The sequence below is a fragment of the Hyaena hyaena genome, unplaced genomic scaffold, assembly GCF_003009895.1.
Source record: "Hyaena hyaena isolate Hyena2069 unplaced genomic scaffold, ASM300989v1 scaffold_215, whole genome shotgun sequence".
NCBI classification, from domain to species: domain Eukaryota; kingdom Metazoa; phylum Chordata; class Mammalia; order Carnivora; family Hyaenidae; genus Hyaena; species Hyaena hyaena.
The window spans coordinates 1,697,591-1,719,073 of record NW_024080846.1 but is presented as its reverse complement, the minus strand read 5'-3'; the positions used below and the strand labels follow the sequence as shown (position 1 = coordinate 1,719,073).

Here is a 21,483-nt window from a genome sequence, read left to right as displayed (position 1 = left end):
AATGTAAATAAGATTTTTAAGGATAAAAAAGAGCCTGTTAATGACTACTGTTGTTAAAGAATGGACATACTGGAAAACAAGGAAACAAATTACAAATACAGTCATTGGGTTAAAACAAAAATCTTCACTGGCTTCATTAGTTCCAAAATCAATGCTCTCTAACACACCCAGAGCTGTGTGGTTGCTATTGTCACTGTCACTATTCACATGAAAGGAGATGAGGAAGACCAAGGAGGCAGAAGTAAACTCTGTGCGGGTGAAACTCCGAACTAACGCGGGTCGCCAAAGATCATTTTTTTGCTTGTATTTCCAGAGTGGCCAGGTCCATGATCAGATTAGACAAATACTTATAGAATTTATACTTTTTTTTTTACAGACATAACAAACGGTTTGTATGTAAAAGTTCGTTGAAAGCCAATGTAGAAACTATGCTTGACTCTGCCGCTCACCGGTCGTCAACCTGTGCGTGTACCAGTTCATGCACGTTGATAATATGAAGAATAATTCTTACCTCTCGGGATTGTCTTGAGAATTAAAAAGTGCAGTTGGCACAAAGGAGCCACCCAGAAAATGGCGACTCTTTCTCTGTTCCATTCCACATCTCACCCGCTGCTCACCATCCTGCACGCTCGCATGCGCACACGTCTTACCCAGAGAAGCTTTGCAAACATTTCCCATCGAGAAACAGAAAGGGATCATTTTTAAGAAGGCCAAGCAAATGCACGCAAGTGCAGTTCTGCTCCCGGGAAAGAAGTGCTGGTTACTGAAAGCAGGAAGAGGGATGGCTTATTAGTCCCCTTCCCTGCCCCAGTTGTGATTAGGAATGGGATTAGGGGGTGTCAGAGCACCCAAATCTGGCTAGGAATCTGCTGAGTGAAAGGCAGTGCCTGGTCACCTGGGCTGATTATGGGGTCGAGGTTTCATATTCAAGCCGCATCAGGAGTTTTATTCTGACAACAATCTTCCTCCTGGCCCTGACCCGCGCATACTTGTGTGACATTGGATGGAGAACTATGTCTGGCCGTTGGGAGGGAAAGCAACTAAAATGCAATCTGTCCCCGTCATCAGAAAGGAAAAAAAGAAACAAAAACAAACAAGCAAACAAAAAATTCAAAACACTGGTCCTATGGACAGTAAAGCCAGATGTCCTTTTTAAATGTCAATATCTGACACGGGCTATAACCAAGCAGGACTCTGGAATATAGAGAACTCTATTCCTTAGAGAAAATATTCAGGTGCTGTAGTAAAAGTCAAAATAATAGCGGCTTACTCATGATAGTTCCTTTCCCTCGCACCTAAGAATCAAAGTGTAAATAATCCGGGACAATAAGGCAGAGTAACAGTATCAGGAACCCAGGTTCCTTCAAGCATAATGCCCCGACAGTTTCCTTCAATATGTGGTTTGCATTTTGAAATCTAAGCTGGCTACTGTAGCTCCACAACTCTGTGTACATTCCCACCAGAAGAAAGCAGAGAGAACAAGGCAAGGCACCATTTTCCCCCTTGTGATTAAAGACACAGCTAGAAAGTTGTGCCCATTGCTTGAGTTACCTCCCAATGACGAGAACCAAGTAACAATGTCATGAACAGTTCAACCCTGCACCACAAATCTGACTAATTCCCCAAATATATTTCATCCCTCACTAGTCCAATCTATTATTTCCTGATGCCTTTAGTTTCCATTCATCAACATATTTGCTAGGATGACCAACTCATCCTAAGTTGCCCAGAACCATGGTGGTTTGGCCACTGTAACTCATGTATCCCACAAAACCCCTCCGTCTCAGGAAAACCAGGACAGTTGGTCAACCCATAATGATATCTAAGTGTCATCATCCGCTGCTGACATTTATGCATTTGGACCAACAAGATGAAAAGCACTGAAAAAAATTTTTAAGTAGCCATTGTAGCTCTGGAAAGTTCAAGTAGAGGGTCCAAGGCTCCAGCTCAGCAAGATGTACCCAGGCAGTAAATGTGGCCAAACCAGGTCCTCCTGGCTTTCAGGGCATCTTCAGTGTGGAAAGGAATGCCTGTGAGTCAGCTCTCTCTTTTCTGGGCTCCCTGGAACAGTCTCGTCCAGAAATATCTTAGATGAATTGCCAAAGGAGGAAAAGGGATTTGGGCTGGGGTTCTCAAACCATAGTGCACTTAAGAACAACTTGAGGAACTTATTAAAAGTATGCTTTTCCATGCTCCCTCCCCAGAAAGTGTAGCTTGGGAGAATCCAAAAAGCGGTCTTTGTAACAAGAACCTCAGGCAATCCTGATGCACCTAGTTAGTGGGTGGACCACACTTTTCCAAACTCTGGAGTGGGAGGGGGGTAAGCTGCGAGAGCTGCCCCCCACTGCCTTCACCAGTAAAGCAGAAGCCTGCAGTAATGAAAAGGGAAGCACTTAGTGGTAGGACTGCTGTTATCTAAAAACCACATTCTTGTAAATCTTGAGATTGTTGAAGTACCTAAAACAAAGCACAGCTCAGTTAATCAAGACAGCTATGCTCTCTACATACATGTGCTGTGTCATCCACTTACCTAAAATGTATACAGACGATGGCATAAATGTTATAACAGCCACTAACGTGACAGTATATAGGCGCTCAATAAGTAGTATTCACGTATATACCACAGGTGGTATGTTTAATATATATATATTAACAAATCCATGGTCCCATTTGGACCATGTGAAATCTGAGATGGCCATAAAATAACCAAATACAGTTGACAAATGGGACATTGGATATAGGAGCCTACAGCTATGGAATCTGGTCAGGAGACAGGTCAGGGCTAAAGATACATATTTTTTTAATTTTTTTTTTCATTTTTTTTAAGATTTTTATTTATTTCTAGGAGAGAGAGAGAGACAGCGTGAGCAGGGGAGGGCCAGAGAGAGAGGGAGATACAGACTCAAATAGGCTCCAGGCTCTGAGCTGGCAGTCAGCACAGAGCCCGACGCGGGGCTCGAACCCACAAACCGCGAGATCATGACCTAAGCGAAAGTTGGACGCTTAACCGACTAAGCCACCCAGGCGCCCCTGTTTCTTTAAATTTATTTCTGAGAGAGAGAGAGAGAGAGCAGGGGAGAGTTAGAGAGAGGGGGAGACACAGAATCTGAAGCAGGCTCTGAGCTGTCAGCACAAAGCCTGATGCGGGGCTCGAACCCACAAACCGTGAGATCATGACCTGAGCTGAAGTCAGACACTTAACCGACTAAGCCAATCAGGCGCCCCTAAAGATACAGATTTAGAAAGTGACCTACATAAGGCTTCCAGGCCTGCAATAAAGCACAAGCCATAAGTCAAGGTCAAAGGCCCCATGGTCTCACTAGCATGAGCCAGGCTCTCTACATGAAACCAGGAACCAGTAAAACTTAGGCTATCCATAAACAGAAATTAGAATGTCTGCTTAGCAGCTTAGGATATAGCTCCAAAGCCATGTGTGGAAATCCTTTGCCTCTTAAGGTAAAAACCCTAATTCATTATCCATCGGTATAGAAACGCATAGGCCTCAGGCAGAGGCAAGCACAGGATTGTCCCAGAACCCAAGACATCAACAGGAAAAAATTCTCACAGACATCACCAGGGGAAGATGCACTCGGACCAAAATCACAAAATGTGTGAGGAAGGCTGAAACCAGGGTAAGCAATCTGCAAACCCCACACTGCCACACCCATCGCAAAAAAGAGGGAAGAAATTACATCTGCAGAGCTAGAGATAATAGAACAATCTGAAAGGGACTTTGAAATTGGTTCAGTGGGAAATAGAAAATCACTTAAGTATTTTGAGAGAAATCTGGTCATGCTGAAAGTAGTGTTTTAGAATTACTAGGGTGGTAGAGCCATGGGAGAGTTTGAGACTGGAGCAGCACGAATACCAAAGAGGACTTATACCATCTACCTACAGGTAGTGCTCTCTTCCTCTTCTGAACTCCCCTGAAATTAACTGGCACATCTCTTATGACCCTATGACCTCACCACTTTATTGTGTTTTATAGCTACTTTCACATATATAAAGCACATAAAGGAATTCACTCACTGAACCCAAAGCTCCTTGTAGCAAGATAGATAATAGATAGTTACATAGATAGATAAGTAGATGATAGATAGATAGATAGATAGATATATACATACATACATACATACATACATACATACCTTTCTGTATCCCTCATAGCACTTAACATAGTGTTCTGGGCACATGGGAGATGTTCATAAATAATGTTTCATAAATAAACAATCTGAAAACGAACAAGAACTATGTTAGAAGCTGATTGATCAGAACCTTGCTCTAACATCAGCTGGAGCATAAAACCAAGCTGATGGCACATCATTAGTTCACGTCCCTGGGACCTGATAGGCTACTAAACTTGTTCTCTTCTTAGCCTATGTGTACCTTATCTGTCAGTGTGTTTAAAAGTCAGCTGAATTCAGTGACAGCTTTAAGCCCTGTAGCACTGATGAAAATCTTTTGCTGTGTGTGGATTTCCCTGGTGCAGATTGCTATGTAACCTGTCTTCCTCTTCAAATTGATTGTCAGTCCATAGACATTTGGCTAATCATTATAGGAGGCCTTGCCCTAAATCTGACTACCCCTTTCCTAATTAGTTAGAACCCTTCTCCTTCCCTCTTTGAGGAAAAAGTCCTATGTAATGCCCAAGCCCTGGAAAACAGCAAAAACCTAAGAATTTGCATAGGGACACAAACTTGCCACATTGAAGAGCATAATAGCAAAGATTTCAGGACCTCTTGTGAGGCCCAGAGCTGTTCATTTCCAAAGCTTTCCTCATGATGGTGATGATAATAACGATGATGACTGCAATGCCCATAACACAAAGCTATCTTTCACTGAACATCTGATATTTTCAGGCATTATACTAGGCATACTAGGCATCTTTAATACAATTTGGCATGTAATCCTCACTAGAATCCAGTTAGGAAGGTACTGGCATGTCCATCTTACAGATGAGAAAATTGAAGATGAAGAGGTTACATGAAGTCACTTCTTGTAAAAATCTAGTAGGCATCAAAGCCAAGATTCAAACTGAGGTCAGTCTGAATGCAGTTTGCATTTTTTCCACTTCCCCACACTGCTTCCACTATATATGCCCATGCCCCAACAAAACACCCAAGGGCACCCAGACACTTTGAGTAATTATCTCAAGGACTTCAGATGATGTGCACGCATTTTGGAACTGGAACTGTTTCCCATGAGACTGGAAGCATGAACAGGCACCAGTTTTCTGAGTTTTTATTCCAATTCCATTTGTGGCTCCTTCAAGAGAATAACTAAATACATCTGGTCTTATCATGCTCCTTCCATTTTGCTCCACAGAGAATGAGCTGATCCAGTCCAGCTTCTGACTTTTGTGTTACCATTTTTAAAATTTTTTTTCCAAAGTTTATCTTTGAGAGAGACCACACACAGAGGGAGAGGGACAGAAGTGGGGAGACAGAGACCCCAAAGCAGGCTCCATGCTGTCAGCACAAAGCCCGTCACAGAGCTCGAACCCACAAACCAGGAGATCATGACCTAAGCCAAAGTCAGCCACTCAACCAACTCAGCCATCCAGGTTCCCCTGTGTTCCCATTTTAAAGCCAATTACCCACCCACATAGCCAAAGCACCTGCAAACAAACAGCTCTGAAATGTTAATGGACTTCTTTGGGGATACAGAGTAAGGCCATAATAGAAAAATCATATTCACAGCACATTCTAGTACTTTCATCATTGAAGTGGTGCACTGCCAATATGGTCCAAACACATTGTACTTGCTTATTCTCTAGACTCAAAGTAACTGCAGAATTAATTATTTTAAATGGTTTCAAGAAGCCTCAAAAGAGTGATTTTTTAAATTATTCTACTAACCTCATGACCATCAATAAGACAAAAGAAGAACTGTGGTCAATTCACACGGCAATATTATAAATTAGTAAAAATGGATGAATTACAGCTGCTTCCAATAACATCATGAATCTTAGAAGCATAATTACCAGATATGCCAAGAAACAAGGTCAAGTAATCCAAAATCCAAAGGACAAAAAAAAAGAAAAGAAAAGAAAAAACAGTAATGTAGATTAGTTATCGAATAGCAGCTTTAAAATAACTATTTTTAATATGTTCAAGAAATTAGGGAAAAGATAGAAAATTTTACCAAAGAACTGGACTCTGTTAAGGGAAGAGTCCAATGGAAATCCTAGAACTAAAACAATAAAATTATTGAAATTAAGAATTGATGGATGGTTTCAAAAGCATATTAGATATAGCTAAAGAGAGGATAATAAAGCACAGAGGAAAAAGAATGAAAAATGAGGGGTAAGGAGGGGTGACATAAGAGGTCTAGAGATATGGCAAATACATCCAGCATATTTGTCATTGGAGTTCCAAATACAGAGGAAAGAGATAATGGGATAGAAGCAATTTTCAAGTAAATACTGGCTGAGAATTTTCAAAAACTGATGAAAGACATCAAGCCACAGAATAAAGAATTTCTACAAACCCCAAGCAAGATTAATACAAGTAAGACTACATTTAGACAATCACAGGAAAACTGCTAAAAACCAAAGCCAAAGGAAAGATCTTAAAAGTGGCCACCGGGTGGGGGGGGAGAAACACATTTTTTTTCAAAAGGACAAAAATAAAACTGACAATTAAGCAATAGAAAAAATGGAAACCATAAGAGAGTTAAAGGAAATGTTTAAAGTGCTGAAAGTAATTGCTAGCCTAAAATTCTATACTCAGTGAAAATATCCTTCACATCTAAAGACATAACAAAGACATTTTTAGACAAACAAAAACTCAGAGAATTTACCATTAGCATATCTGCATTAAAAGAAAAACTAAAGGGATTTTTTTTCAGGCAGAAGATAAATACTTCCAGGTGGAAATGCAGTAATGCAAGAAAGGAGAACAGCACTTTTTCTAAAATGTATGAATAAATCTAAATTCATATTTAATGTATAAAACAATAATACTAATATTCTGTGGAGTTCAAACTATATAGAAAATTAAATATATGTTAACAATAGCACAAAAGACAGGAGAGGAGTAAATGGAGTTAAAGTGTTATAAGGTTCTTGCATTGTCCAGGATGTGAAAGAAGTACTCATTTAAGGTAGATTACAACAAAACAATGATAGACGATGCAATCTCTGGGGTAATCACTAAAGAATAATAAAAGAACATACAAATAACAAGCTAATAGAATAGGGAAATGTAATAATTTTTAATTGCCTGATTAATCCAAAGGAAAAAATGGAGAACAAAATTAACAAAAAACACATGGAACAAATACAAAGTAAATAGTAAGACGATAGGTTTAAACTTTACTATCAGTAATTACTTTAACTATAAATGGACCAAATCCTCCAGTTAAAATACAAGGATTCTGAGACTGGATAAAAATAAATAAAATCCACCTATATGTTATAGGCATACCTCAGAGATATTGAGGGCTTGGTTTGAGACCACTGCAATAAAGCAAAATCACAAAAAAAAAAAAAAATCAGATGAATTTTTAGGTTTCCCAGTACATATAAAAGTTAAGTCTACACTCTAGTCTATTAAGTATGCAATGGCACTGTCTAAAAAAAAATAAAATAAAAAATAATGTGCATATCTTGATTTAAAAAATACTTTATTGCAAAAAAATGCTAACCATCATCTGAGCTTTCAGCGGTCACAGATCAATATAATGATATATGATAGAGTTTACATGATAAACTTTATATGATAAAGTTTAATGATAATGACAAAGTTTAAAATATTGTGAGAATTACCAAAATGTGACACAAAACATGAAGTGAGCAAATGCTGTTGGATAAAATGTTGCTATTAGGCCTGCTCGTCACAGGGTTCCCATGAACTTTCAATCTGTAAAAAATGCAATATCTACAAAATTCACTAAAGAGTAATGAAATGAAATATTCCCATATAGTACTTACAAACAATACATTTTAAACTAAGGACACAGAAAGAAAAATTATGTGTCATGTTCAAAACATAGCCACAAATCCTTCTATTCTCCTTATTAAGAGGTGGGGTTTAACTCCCCTCCCCAATCTGGACAGGTTTATGACTCCTTCAGTCAATAGAGCATGGCAGAAATAACACTATGTGATTTTCAAGGTTAGGTCATAAAGCCTATGCAAATTATATGTTGCTTGATGAAGCACTCACTCTTGGAGCTCTGAGCCTCTTTGTAAGAAGTCTGACTACCTGAGGCTCCCATGTTGTAAGAAAGTCCAAGCTACATAGAAAGGGCATGGGCAATCACTCTAGCAACAGTCCTAGCTGAGCTCAGTCTCCAGTTATCCTGGTCCAAGAACCAGACATGTGTGTGAAAAAAATCTCCAGATGGTTCTAGCCCCCAACCATTCAAGTCTTTCCAACCACAATTCCAGACATTGTGAAACAGAGATAAGTCATCTCTGCTAAGCTCTGTTTAAACTCCTGACCCATAAAACGTCTGAGTTGTTGGTTTATGCCAACGTTTTGGGGTGCTTTTTTTTACAGCAACAGGGAAGTGGAAAAATTTGAAACTCAAAGGATGGATGGAAAAAGATACACCAAGCAGAGATTATTCAAAAGAACAATGGTGTACCTAGGCAAGTATCAGTACTTTAAGTACTGATCAGCACTTTAAGGCAAGCAGTTTTATTACATTACATTTCCTAATGATAAAGCAAATTGGTTTAACAGAAAAATATAGCAATACTAAGTCTGTGCACACATAATAACATAGCTTCAAAATATATAAAGCAAAAACTGACAGAAATAAGGGAGAAAAGTTCAGGTCTACTAGTATAGTTGGAGATTTTAACATCTCTTTGAGTATATTTTAAATGTTTGACACATTCAGAGTCTATTCTCTGATAACATTGAAATTGAACAAGAGATCCAAAACAGAAGGATAACTAGGAAATCCCTAGATGTTAAAAATTAAAGAATATATTTTTCTAAATTAACCCATATGTTAATGTAAAAAAGAAAAACCTACCTTAATATATCAAGCTTTTAGCCAACAACAGCAACAAAATACCATTAATAAGGAGAAAAGTCAAGTCACAGAACAAGAGTAGGTATTTGCAATACCTATGGACATCAGGAAATATTTTTAACTGTATGGCAATCAAAATAACATCAAATATTATTGGACACAACTAAAATAGATATAAAGAAAAACAACCCACTACATCCACCATAATGACTAAAAAAAACACTTTTTAAACTAACAATACCAAGTGTTGGCAAGGATATGGAGGAACCAGACTTCTCACACACTTCTGGCGAATATGAAAATTGGTACAGACATTTTGGAAAATTCTTTGGAAGTATTTATTATAACATGTACATACAATTATGTACATATACAAAAGACACAACAATTACACTCCTATTACACCCAACACAAATGTCCATGAACAGTAGAATGAATGGGCTCTCTGCTCCTCCTTGTTCAACAGGCAGCCACTTCTAGTGCAGTGTCAGCCACATCCCCAAGACATGATGGGAAGGTTGGAGTAAACAGATTTGGCCATATTGGGCACCTGGTCACCAGGGCTGCTTTTAACTCTGACAAAGTGGATATTGCCATCATCGGTGACCCCTTCCTTGACTTCAACTACACGGTCTACATGTTCCTACATTATTCCACCCATGGCAAATTCAACAGCACAGTCAAGGCTGAGATGGGAAATCCCATCTCCATCTTTCAGGAGTGAGGTCCCTCCAACATCAAATGGGGTAATGCTGGTGCTGAGTATCTTGTGGAGTTCACTGAGGTCTTCACCACCATGGAGAAGGCTGGGGCTCACTTGAAGTCTGGGGCCAAGAGGGTCATCATCTCTGCTCTTTCTGATGATGCCCCCATGTTTGTGATGGGTGTGAACCATGACAATCCCTCAAGATTGTCAGCAATGCCTCCTGCTCCATGAACTGCTTGGTCCCTCTGGCCAAGGTCATCCACAACAAATTTGGCATCTTGAAGAGATTCCCGACCACAGTCCATGCCATCACTGCCACCCAGAAGACCATGGATGGCCCTCCCCTGGGAAACTGTGGTGTGATGGCCAAGGGGCTATCCAGAACCTCATCCCTGCTTCTACTGGCACCACCAAGGCTATAGGCAAGGTCACCCCTGAGCTGAATGGGAAGCCCCCTGGCATGGCTTTCCATGTCCCCACCTTCAACGTGTCAGTCATGGATTTAACCTGTCACCTGGATAGAGCTGCCAAATATGATGACATCAAGATGGTGAAGCAGGCATCAGAGGGTCCCCTCAAGGGCATTCTGGGCTACACTGAGGACCAGGTTGTCTCCTGAGATTTTAACAGTGACATCCACTCTTCCACCTTCAATGTTGGGGCTGGCATGGCCCTCAATGACCAATTTACTTTGTCAAGCTCATTTCCTGATATGACAATGAATTTGACTATGGCAACCAGGTAATGTACCTTATGATCCACATGGCCTCCAAGGAGTAAGAGCCCTCTGGACCACCACCTCTAGCAAGACCAAGAGAACAGAGAAGCCCTCAGCTGCTTGGGAGGGCTCCTCACTCCTCACTCCCACTCATCCCCCAACACAGTGAGAGTCTCCAGACCTCTACAGTTTCCATCCCAGACCCCCTGAAGAATGGTAGGGGCTGGGGGAGCCCTCCCTTGTCACATACCATCAATAAAATATACTATACCAAGCCAAAAGGAAAAAACACACTAGAATGAATGAATAAATTGTGTGGCTTATGCATACAATGAGATACCACCCAACCGTGAAAAAGAAATGAACTACTAAGGCATATAACATCATGGCTGAGCCTTACAAATATAACGCTGACTGAAAGAAGGCAGACACAAGAATACATACTTAATAATTCCAAAACTAATCTGTGGCGATGGAAGTCCAAACAGTGGTTACTTTGCAGTGGGACTAGGGAAAGAACTGACTGGGAAAGGCCATGCGGGAATCTTCTAGAGTACCATATCTAGAGTGGCATTCTTGATCTAGGTGCTGTTACGTAAGTGTATGCTTTATAAAATCAATCGAGCTATACACTTAAGATTTGTGTGTTTTACTATGATTCATATTATACTTTAATTTTTTTTAGTTTTTTTAAAAAACAAAGGGAGGGGCGCCTGGGTGGCTTAGTCGGTTAAGCGTCCGACTTTCACTTAGGTCATGATCTCGCGGTTCGTGGGTTCGAGCCCCGCGTCGGGCTCTGTGCTGACTGCCAGCTCAGAGCCTGGAGCCTGCTTCAGATTCTGTGTCTTCCTCTCTCTCTGACCCTCCCCTGCTCGCGCTGTCTCTCTCTCTCCTAGAAATAAATAAAACATTAAAAAAATTTTTTTTGAAGTTTTTAAAAAAAATAAAAAATAAAAAACAAAGGGATACTAAACACAAAATTCAGGATAGTGGCCACTTTGAAGGAGAGGCCATGGGGTGGGATGGGAAAGAAGTACACAGACATTTAAGTTTACATTCTTGATGCACACAAATACTCTTTTGTATGTATCAAATATTACATTAAATGCAAATCAAAATTATTTTAGTAAAAACAAATTATTCAAAATATTTTATTTTTTTTTTCTAAATGTTTGTTTTTGAGGGGTGAGGGAAGGGCAGAGGATCCTAAGTGGGCTTCGCATGGACAGTAGAGAGCCCGATGTGGGGCTTGAACTCATGGAACCGTGAGATCATGACCTGAGCTGAAGTCGGACACTTAATGGATTGAGCCATGCAGGCACCCCACAAATATCGTAAATCCATTCTGCTGAGCTGAGGAGGTTTCCTTTTTTCATAATTATTTTTTAATGCTTATTTTTGAGAGAGAAATAGAGAGAGACAGAGTACGAGCGGTAGAGGGGAAGAAAGACGGGGACACAGAATCTGAAGCAAGCTCCAGGCTCTCAGCTGTTAGCACAGAGCCCAGTGTGGGGCTCAAACCCATGAACTGTGAGATCATGACCTGAGCCAAGGTTGGATGCTTAACTGACTGAGCCACCAAGGTGCCCCTGAACTCAGAAGATTTTCTAAAGTAAAATTAATATAAATGACTTTCAGTGATACTTAAATACAGGAAGACAATGCATTAATATAATAAATGTTCTCCTAGCATTGTGCTGGTTGTACCTTCAAGAGATCACCTTGGGGGCGCCTGGGTGGCTCAGTCACTTAAGTGTCCGACTTCCGCTCAGGTCATGATCTTGAGGTTCGTGGGTTCGAGCCCTGCATCAGGTTCTGTGCTGACAGCTCAGAGCCTGGAGCCTGTTTCAGATTCTGTGTCTCCCTCTCTCTCTTTCCTCCCCCACTCGTGCTCTGTCTCTCTCTGTCTCAAAAATAAATAAAAAACAAAAAAAAAAATTAAGAAAAGAGATCACCTTGTATGAAGTAGAGCAATAAGAATGGCAGGCATTACTGAGTATATACTGTCAGTTGGGCACTGTTGTGAATGCTTTATCTGCATCTAATTGTCACATAACCCTATGAAGCCGGTACTGTTATCACCCCAATTTAACAGATGGGGAAACACACACAGGGAGTTCAAGTGCTTTGCCTATGGCCTCACAGCAGGCAGGCAGAAGAGCCAGCATGTGAAGGCTGGTTCTGAATTGCCGTCTGGTTTCAGAGCCTATTCCTTTAACCTCTGCACTGCTCTGCCTCTTGTAAGAGGCACCTGTCTCTGATTTCTGGGAGTTCTCAACCATACCCGACTCCTGACAAGAACTGAAATGGAGTTCCAGAGTTCTAGAACACCTGCCTCATAGGGAGGGGTGTTGTGATGTGTCCATAATTACAACGACAATTAATTACAATGTCATTACCGCCAATAACAATAACAATAAACATTAAGCCCACACTATACTACATTACAGAATGGATTTAAAAGTTGCCATGATTCAACAGTTAACATGTTTCTTAATTCCAAACCTTCTCTAAGAAAGAGGTAACCTGGATAAATTATTTTCCTCTGAATTCTCTCCTGTCCTTTCTTGGAGTGGCGCCTACCACTTTAAACAATGCATCCAATTTATTCAAGATGTGTGTCTCACCTCTCTCTAGGAGGATTGGATTTGTTTCTGATTCTTCCTTGCCTCCTTGTGGTTCATATTACTCAGACATAGTAGGTGCTTAGCAAAAAGCTATGTAATGAGAGTATACATAACATATAAATAAAGATTTGGTCACACACCCCAGTTCTCTGTAAAAGCTTCCACAAATCTATTGACCTTTCCCATCATATTCTAAGCTGGGTCCCCAAGGCTTAGAGAGGATTCTGTAAGCTCTAAATACTAAACACATGTAAATTGGCGAGGTAGTGTGGCCGAGCAGCCTAAATACCTCTAATAAACTGGCAAATACTAAATACCAAATTTTGGTTGAATGGATGAAAATATGAAGGACAGATCATTCTCCCACATTGTAAAGTATCTATATACCATTCCTCATCTCTGTGAAAGGTCTCACTGACCCTCCAGATGGGTCGACATATCTATCAGCTCAGAGGAATAAGGAATAAGTTGCCACACTGCTGGGTCCTGAGGATGGAATGAATGAGTTTACAATAGAGTGCTGGGTACTGGCTTGAGAGAAAAACCTTGCACACCGGCCCAACCACGCGCAGCGATGGTGGTGGCCTGTCTTCAGGAAGTGCAGTGAGCAGTTCTTGTCATGCAGGCTTGGGGAAGATGTGGATAAAAGTAAATGTCCTGAGTATTTTTGAGAATTTTCTTTGTTTTCCAGCTAGACTGAGATATAATACAACATTGTATACAATTAAGGTGATAGACTTATACGTTGCAAAATGCAAAATTTACCACTCTAGCATGAGCTAAGGCCTCCATCTTGTCACATAATTACCTTTTTTTTTTTTTTTTTTTTTGCAGGGAGAACATTTAAGATCTACTCTCTTAGTAGCAAAGCTCAGACATACAATACAATATTTTAACTGACCGTATTAACAATTAACTAACGACATTTTATCATGCTATAAATTTGATCCTTGAAGCCTGTTCATCTTATAACCTGAAGTTTATACTCTTTTAACAACATCTCCCTAACTCCCTCGCCTTCCCAGGACCTGGTTACCACCATTCTGTTTTCATGAACTCAATTTTTTTAGATCCCACATATACATGGTATCATACATTATTTGTCTTCTCTGATTTATTTCATTTAGTATAATGCCCTCAAGTTCTATCCACGCTGTCCCAAATGGCAGGACCTCCTTCTTTCTTTTGGCTGAATCATATTCCATCGTACATATATATATATACACCACATCTTCTTTAGCCATTCGTCCATTGATTGTCACTTGTTTCCACATCTTGGCTACTGTGAATAAGGCCACAATGAATATGCAGATTCTTTTTTTTGAGATCCTGTTTTTATTTCTTTTGCATACATACCCAGAAGTGGAATTCCTGGCTCATCTGGTACTTCAATTTTTAATTTCTGAGGAAGCTCCATAGTGTTTCCCATAGTGGTTGCACCAATTCACATTCCCACCAACAGTGCACAAGGCTTCCCTTTTCACCACCTCCTTCCCAACACATTATCTCTCGTCTTTGTGATGACAGCCATCCTAGTAAGTGTGAGGTGGTATCTCTTCCTTGTGGTTCTGATTTGCATTTCCCTAATGATTAGTGATCTTGTCATGTACCTGTTTGTCATTTATCTTCACAAAAATACCAATTCAGTTCCTCTGCCAATTCCTTAATTGAAGTTTGGAGTTTTTTATTGTTGGCAGTAGTTTGGTTTGGTTTGTTGTGGGGGGTGGGGAGGGTTCTGTGATTGAGTTGTATGAATTCTTTATATATGTTGGATATTAACCCCTTATATGATTTGCAAATATTTTCTCCCATTCCATAGGTTGCCCTTTCATTTCACTGGTGGTTCCCTTTACTGTGCAGAAGCTTTTTAATTTGATGTAGTCCCTCTTGCTTATTTTAGCTTTTATTGCCTTTGCTTTTGATGTCAAATCCAAAAAAATCATCATCAAGACCAGGGTCATGGAGCTTACTGCCTATGTTTTCTTAAGGAGTTTTAAGGTTTCAGGTCTTACATTTAAGTCTTTAATCCATTTTGAGTTGATTTTTGTGTATGGTGCAAGATAGTGGTTCAGTTTCATTCTTTAGAATTTTCTTTCTTTGTCTAGTAAGAAGTCCGCAGACCTGGCATCAAGCTCCATGATAGGGTCAGGGGAGACCTTCCCCTCCACAGTCTCTCCTGCTCCAAATCCATCTCCTGATTCCTTTGGTGTATTATCCTATCAATGGGGAAAGCATGTGATGGTCCTTTTTAAATATGAAACATCACAAGTCAGAGTAAGCTACGCCTTGGGGCAGCTCTGGAACAGCCATTTGAGGAAAGACTGTTCTTTCCTTCCTTAAAAAGCAGGCCTTGTTCTTCTCTTCCGGGCTGGAAGTGACACTTTTTTTCCCACTCCTCCCCACCTTTCACCTTCCAGCCAGCTCCCCCTTCCAGGCCCCAGAAAAGTTGTCTGTCTCCTCTTCATCCTACCCTATCTCTCTTTCCGGTCTGCAGTGGGGGTAAAGCCAGAGCTTGATCTCTGGAGCAGGAAGAACCCACAAAACCACCCCCAGAGCCTAGGAGAAACGGCTGGGACAAAGCGTTTCTTAGGGATTTGCTCAGCAGACTTATCAGAACCTGCCGCTCTGGTCCCGTTTGTCTGTTCAGATCCTTTTATTGCAGAAGACCGAGTTCTGGACATCACCTATTTCGATGTCCCATACAAGGCCGGCTTAGCAAAGCCCTGAGCTTCTGTGTCCTCCCCACCACCATTCCCTTGGCTAAGGGGCATCTGGGGGCAGCCAGTGGGAACAGGCAGGGAGCTGGGGAAACTGCGGCCCAACCGTGCTCGCTCTCTGAGACTCAGAACCCAGCGTCTGAGAAATGTCATCCAGACACGTCCTTGTCTTCTAGAAGCATCTATCCGTTCTTAACATTCTTGGGTGAGTTTTTCATAGCACCTGTCTCCACCACTGTGGGCCTCTTCTTCCAGGGATCTCTGGCTTGGTCTGTTTTCTCAGGCTCTCTCTGTGCACTCTGTCTCCGTCGGCTGCAGTCTGCGTCCAGGCCTTTGTGTGTCCGTCCGGCACGGGTCCCAGGGCGCCGCCCGGTCCGCGCTCCGGGCCGCGGTGGAAAGGCCTGGGTGCGCGGAGCCGGCGCTTTCATCCCGATCCAGGTGGCTGGAATCCAGTACAGGATTTACGGTGCCCTGACCCTGAGCCGTCAAGAAGGAACAGCCAGATTAATGGGGTGGGCGGGCTGGGGTAATAATCGTTTGTTTGATGTGACAAGCCTGATAGGCGTTGATTTACTTACAGACTGATGGGCTTTTAATTGAGCACCTCCATCCCAGTCACTTCAAAGGCAGGGGAAGTTGACAAGGGGCCCCTTTCACGGAGGGTTCGCGGTGACTGACAGCCCCCCTCTGCTGACGCTCTGCCTGGCCCACGATCGGGCCCGGCGGCCTCTACCCGGCCCTCTGGCAAAGTAACACATTTTCTGTGTAATTCAGAAACGGCCTTTTGTGTGCTGCCGGGGTGAGGGGGCGGGGGGCAGGCAGTCCTGGAAGGCGGCGCGAGCGCGGAAGGGCGACGGCCTGGAGCGGCGGGGGCGCGCGGGGCGGGCGCGCGCTTGCGCGTGGTGCCGACTGGGCACCCCGACCTCCCGCGGACCGCCGATCGGTACTCGGAGCGCCTAGTCCGCCCGCCTCCCTCTTCCTCCCCCCCTCCCCCCTCCATCCCCCACTCCTCCCCACTCCTCCTCCCCCCTCCCTCGCTCACTTCCTCTCCCTTCGCAAACCCCCGCTCGCTTCACCCTTCCCGCCTCCTCCCACCGCTCCCCTTTCTCCTCCCACTTCCTCCTTTCTTCTCCCTCTCGGAAAGGGCCCGAAAAACTGGAGTCGGCTTATGCTTTCCCCGGCGTGGCCTGTGCACACCAGTCCCCTCCCTGTCCCTGGACAAACACCCTGCTGCTGCCGGGCTGCAGGCTGCGAGGCCTTCAGATCTGGGCACCCTTGGACTTGCAGGCCAGGCCTCCGGTGAAAGGTCAGGGGGCACAGACCTCTGCGACTAAGGTCCGGCGGGACTTAAGTCCCACCCTCATCTGGCCTAGAAGAGGCTTCCGTACGTTAGGCTTTATTCTGTTCGAAGTCCTAGGAAATATCCTTTATCAGGGAAGTTCTGTCAACATGGATTTGTTTGGGGTTTGTTTGCTTTAAGTTCTGATTTACTGGCTGCTGAACTTGACTTAGACGGGGAGGAGGACATGCCCAAAGCTCTCTGGTACGGTCTGCTCACCAGCTGCTGGCGGGGCTGGGGTCACGGAAAGCAGAGCCAGGAGCAGTGAAGGCTAGGACTCCACCCCCACCCACAGGGCAAAGTCCTAGAACTCTTAAGGGGTGGGGCGTCCAAGCTTCCTCACTAGGTGGGGGGCCCGGTGAGACCCCTGCCAGGAGGAGCTGCAAGCTCTAAGTCAAGCCCCATTAGGAGTGACTGCCTGAGACCTTGGGCTAGCCCCATCCCCTGTGTTTTTCTCTTCTCCCCTGTAGTAACACGTCCCAGCTCAAGAAGCCAGGAAGGAAATGAGAGAGCAAGTACCTGGCCAGAAAGACAACAATAATAACTCGCATTTGCCTAGCATTATTTAGTTTGGAAAGCACTTTCACATATATTATCTTAATTGGTCTTTTAACTGTGTGAGGTAATAAGTGTGTTGTCCTTATGCCCATTTAGACAGATGATAAAATTGAGATTCAAAGGATAACGTGCTCCCAAGAGGCAAAATCAAGTCTCAAATTCAGGTACTCTCCCTCCCAGTCAGCTCCTTCCTTCCTTCCACTGCATCCCAGAGACTACTGCCCCGTTGCTTCTGAAGCTGCGTTTTCTTCCGCCAAACAAACAGGTGGTTAATTCCCGTTTCCTCCCTTGTTTTCTCTTTGCAGGCCCTTCCCTGGCTCTCCACCCTCCTGCTTTGGGTTTCCAAGGAAGAGCCTCCAGCCTAGCTTCGAGAAGCCAAACCTCTCCCTCTCTCTCTGCCCCAAAAGCCACTTCCCAGTCTTCCTGAGAGCCTGATGCTCCCTTAAAATCTGCTGCCCCCAGCTCTCCTCCACTATCCATGTGTCAGTCAGCTATAGGTGAGGCACCTGTGCTTTTTATTCTCGGCTGTTGGAACATGTTCACTGAAGTTGTCCACTGCCTATCATTCGAAGGTCCACCCAAAGGACTCCTCTCAAAGCCAAGAAAACGTGTTTCTCCTGACCTGCTGGAGGGGGAGTTCCTCTACCACGGGGCTGAGCGCTAGGACAGAGGCTTCACAAAAACTAATCATCGCTCCCTTCTATCCCTTGGGCCTTGGATGTATTTCCACTGATGCGCTTAGTACCTCAAGATGTGGTCTGTTTACATGTCATTCTCCTCACTGGAGTCCAGTCCTTTAGGGCAAGGACGTATCTTTTTGTCTGATGTCCCCAGTGCCCAACACTGAAATTTCATGGACGTGAATGTAGCTGGAATGGTTGTTGAAAGGTAGTGTAGCGTAGGGGTGAAGTCAGAGAGCCCAGGATCACATTCTCAGCTCCACTACTTGCCAGCTATAGCCTTTGGAGGGGTCATTTAAATGTTATTGGCCTCAGTTTCCTCATCTGTAAAACGGGACAAAAACAGCACCTACCTCATAAAGTTATGTGAGGACTGAATGAGCTAATGGCCTATCTTCTCTCACCTACAATGCACCATGATTTTTAGATCCATTGGGGGTGCCTGGGTGGCTCATTCGGTTGAGCATCCAACTTCGGCTCAGGTCATGATCTCATCGTTCATGGGTTCGAGCCCTGCGTCAGGCTCTGTGCTGACAGCTAGCTCAGAGCCTGGAGCCTGTTGTCAGATTCTGTATCTCCCTTTCTCCCTGACCCTCCCCTGCTCATGCTGTCTCTCTCTCTCTCAAAAATAAATTAAAAAAAAAAAAAAAAACATTAAATAGATCCATTGAAGGAAAGGCTGCAACACAATCTGTGATGCAATGCTTGTTTAGCAATGTCAGAGATGATAAAAAAATGTTGAAAATGTCTGCATAAAACACAAGAGTGGCTATATACAACACATGCTATCTACTGTCATCGCTGTTGAATTGCTTTCTCACAAAAGCCCCATGATGAGTGAGTTAATCCTCACACCACAGATGAGGAAACAGAGATTCAGAGAGATGAAGGAGCTTGACCAAGCTCGTGGGGCCAGCGAGCCCTCAGCAGGCATTTAAACCTGCCTTTGAGGTGCAGTCATCTACAGTTATTACAATAGCTGGCGGTCACCTACCAAACTACCAGGGAGTTAAGAGCTGGCTTCTGCTCTCAATTGCATTAGCTTTCCTTAATCTAAGTTTCTTCCCCCTCTGGTATAATAACTCTGCTTCTTCCTCCCCCTCCTCCCTTGCACTTGGCTCTGATCTTCTTACTTTTCTGTTAATGGCTTCAGGTTTTACTGTATCTGAGATTTGAATTGTAAAGCGACCTCGAATCTCTTAGGAAGGTAGGAGGGGTATAAATAAACACAAAGGTCAAGATTTGCTTTTAAAGATGACACGTCGCAAGAAAAAGTGAGACTATGCCCATGATCACACATGGGGATGTATCCATGTGGACACCCTGAGTGTCCACACTCACAGTGCTCCCTCCGGGGCTACCACTGAGAGGCTCTGATGCTAGGTGTCCTGATGCAATGCAGGGCTCAGCTTGCCCCTCAGGCTAGCTTATCTGTCACACCAGACTCCATTTTCCCCCCATAACCCAGTGAGATGCTATAGAGTGGAGAGAGAGAGAGGAGCTTGGGAGTTTACGGAGGCTGGAGGCAGCGAACTCTTCTAGGACCTTCTCTGGCTCTCCTTGGTACCTACCCCCAAAAAGAAGTATCTACTTGAAAGAGTGTTAAGTTTCTAGCTCACTACTGCAATGAATCTGAGGCAAGGGAGAGCATCCCATTAGCTCCAAACTAAAGCAATGTAAAAGGTGTGTGTCACTGGTTTTTACATCAGAAAGGGAACCACCAAGATGTATTTTGTTGAGAGTTTTGTGGTCTCCTCACAACCCTCCAGCTGAGGACCCATGGCTGTCAAGGTCACAGAAGGATGCCACTTGCCACTTCCTTTCTTTTTTCTTTTTTTTAATCTAATTTTTTTTTAATGTTTTATTTATTTTTGAGAGAGAGAGAGAGACAACATGAGCCGGGGAGGGTCAGAGAGAGAGGGAGACACAGAATCCAAACACAGGCTCCAGGCTCTGAGCTGTCAGCACAGCTTGAACCTATGAGCTGGGAGATCATGACCTGAGCCGAAGTCGAATGCCCAACCGACTGAGCCACCCAGGCACCCTGCCACCTGCCACTTCTGCCTGTTGCTTCACCAGGTGAGGAACCCCAATTTTCTACCTATTCTGCCAAGCTTGTAACGTTCATATTAAAAGATAACAAACAGAATAGGGCATAGTATTGTCCTGTAGGACAGAGTATTGTCCCAAGTAGGGAAGACATGTCCTGGCCAGAGAGCTGTATTTGTGATTCGCTTGGGTTTTTCAGGATGGGATCAGGGTGGAGAGGGTCTTTCCAGAACTTCTCTCAACCCTCTCGCACAACCTGAGACCAGAGACGGGCTGAAAGCTGGGTGAGGAAGGAAGTTTGAGAAGGGCGGTGGCACAGAGAGCTTTGCGATGACGGAAGCAGAACATGCCATTCCTCAGTACCCCTGAATGAAGCCTACGGTTCTTCCTCCACGACTGAATAAAATGCATTCGATGCTCAGATCCACCAGACAAAGCAGGAATATATCAGCAAAGGAGGGGAAAGAGGAAAATGGGCGTTCAGCTGTTCACTCACATACACGTAGTTCATCTCCAAGCCTTCCAAGAAAGCAGCTGTGACCAAATCCTTTCCGACGCTGCTCTATCTGAGCCTCCTGTGAGATAATCCTCTTAATGGAATATTTAAGAAATCGGATATAAATCACCAACTTTTTATCTCACCTGAGGATTCATACTCCATTGGACGGATGGTGTGTATGCCTATCACCATACAAATGGGTGCAGGTGCCTTTTCGAGTGGATGCTGCAATCTCTTTTTTTTCTGAAGATATGAGTGTAAAATTATAAATTTTAGAGATCAGAGCCCAGAAAACAGCTGCACCTAGAGACAATTAAAACACACATCCCTTGGAAAAAACCTTTTTTGTCATTTGCAACCAACAAAAATGCCTGTTATTCTGATGCACTCATAAATAACTTGATTTTGGCATATGCTTTTGTACCAAACAGAAGATGAATAAATTAAATTTGATTTACAACCTTTTTCATTTTTATTAGCACTGCTGTGAAGAGTTTATGTAAGGGACGTGCCAGAGCAGTTATGCCAAATGTTTTAAGGCGTTGGTATTGATATTATATAAATTAAGGTGTTTTAATTTGCATTCTTTAATTAACTAAATA

General features: G+C 43.1%; 1 pseudogene; it reads left to right on the top strand.

Annotated features, from left to right (window-relative positions):
- The window catches only part of LOC120238676, a 49,087-nt pseudogene extending 38,613 nt beyond the window's left edge, over nucleotides 1–10,474 (top strand).
- Nucleotides 10,475–21,483: the final 11,009 nt, after the last annotated feature.